The sequence below is a fragment of the Canis lupus genome, chromosome 2, assembly GCF_011100685.1.
Source record: "Canis lupus familiaris isolate Mischka breed German Shepherd chromosome 2, alternate assembly UU_Cfam_GSD_1.0, whole genome shotgun sequence".
NCBI lineage: Eukaryota > Metazoa > Chordata > Mammalia > Carnivora > Canidae > Canis > Canis lupus.
The window spans coordinates 69,494,607-69,496,301 of NC_049223.1; the positions used below are offsets into that span (position 1 = coordinate 69,494,607).

The 1,695-nt window shown below is 61.0% G+C and overlaps 1 long non-coding RNA gene across 2 annotated transcripts; it reads left to right on the top strand.

The window, feature by feature from the left end:
• Window positions 1-603: 603 nt before the first annotated feature.
• On the top strand, window positions 604-1,257 carry LOC119870047. 2 transcript variants are annotated; one of them, XR_005355072.1, is made up of 2 exons: window positions 604-816; window positions 1,086-1,257. It is a non-coding gene; the product is annotated as an uncharacterized LOC119870047 (long non-coding RNA). The 2 variants fall into 2 exon arrangements; XR_005355071.1 differs by having other exon boundaries at window positions 604-806.
• Window positions 1,258-1,695: the final 438 nt, after the last annotated feature.

The following is a 1,695-nucleotide window of genomic DNA, read 5'->3' on the forward strand; positions in this document are numbered from 1 at the left end:
GCCACCCACCCCCTTGTGCCACAGACGTGACCCCCACCCTCCTTGGCACCAAAACGTCAACCCCCTTAGACACAGCACTAGAGGTCAGGTTCGCTCATTTGATGGCCCTGGCCGGCTACTGTGTGTCAAGAGCTGTGCCGGGACCTAGGGACCCCAGGAGAGAGGCAGGCCCACCTCCCGCAGTGTGCAGTCTCGGGGACACATCGGCGCCGGGCGCTGCGCAGCTGCAGCTGGGTCCTGTGCTCCCGAGGGCAGGACGGAGCCCTGCGGCATGTGGTGTAGGCCCCCGCGGGGCTGCCTGGACGTCGGCGACAGTGTTGTCAGCTCAGGGAGGGCCCCTCTCAGGCAGTGACATTTAAAATGAGACCTCAGGGCCGAGCAAGAGCCGGACAGGACAGTCACGGGGGCAGAGAGCATTGGAGGAGGGGGAATGGCACATTGGAGGTGGGGGGACGCCCAGGGAGGTCTCCCCGCCTCCTCGGCTGAGTGCAACATCAATGTGCACCCCCACACCCCAGGGCCGCCCTTTTCCAGTCAGCAGTCATGTGCTGGCTGAGAATTTCCGATTTAGAAGGTTCACTTCCTCAGTTGCCATTCCCTGTTCCCTGCTGCCCGGCCCGCTTCGGGCTTGGCATTGGGTAGGGGACCCAGAAATGAATCCGGTGTGATGCCTGCCCTGGGCGGTGGGGTGGAGGTGGACCAGCACCCACAGCACCACGTGATCGGTGGGCACGGAGACCCTTCATCCGGGCCCAGGCCGTGGTGGTCAGTGAGGGCTTCTCAGAGCTGGAGGCAGGAGAGGCGAGGTGGGCACAGGTGCGACTCCCCGGACCGAGGCTGGCTGTGGAGGGCTCTGGGTGCCAGGCTGTGGCAGAGACAGGCTGCCCCGATACCCACTCTCCCTCCCATGGTAATGACATGCGGCTGCTGGGAAGATGGGCTACATTTCCCAGCCTCCCTTGCGTCGGGGGTGGCAGGTGACCAATGTGGCCAATAGGATACGAGCAAAAGGATAGGCCATGCCAGGGCTGTTCCCAGAAAGGGTAGTGGTGTGCCCTCTCGTCTAGCTTTCCCCCCTCCCGCAGGTTGGAAGGTGAACATGGTCCCATCCTGGGACGTGTGAGTGAAGGCGACAGCCCAGGAACGATGGAGCGGCAGGACAGAAGGAACCCGCGTGCTGATGCCAAGGAACGCCAGCTCCTGGGTGGTTTATGGGTGAATCACTATATGATGGTCAATAAACTTCCCTCTCGTTTAGGCCACTGTAATTTGGCGTCTCTGCCCTAGAGGCCGATGGGGAGGCTAAAGGCTCTTATCCCCGAGGGCACAGGCAGTGAGCTGTGGATCTGTTGGATGGGGAGTGACATTGTCAGGTTTGCATTTTTGGAAGGTTTGGCTGCAGAGCACAAGGTGGGTTGGAGGGGAGAGAGACGGGAGGCTAGAAGACCAGAGAGGGGGTTGAGGCCTCAGAGGAGGGCAGAGATGGGGTGGAAGGTGGCTCAGTCGGGTAAGCATCCAACTCTTGGTCTCAGCTCAGGTCTTGATCTCAGGGTTGTGAGTTCAAACCCTGTGTTGGAATCTGCGTTGGGTGTGGAGCCTACTTTAAAAAAATGGAGAAGAAGGGATGCCTGGGTGGCTCAGCGGTTGAGTGCCTCCCTTTGGCCCAGGGCATGATCCTGGAGTCCTGGGATCGAG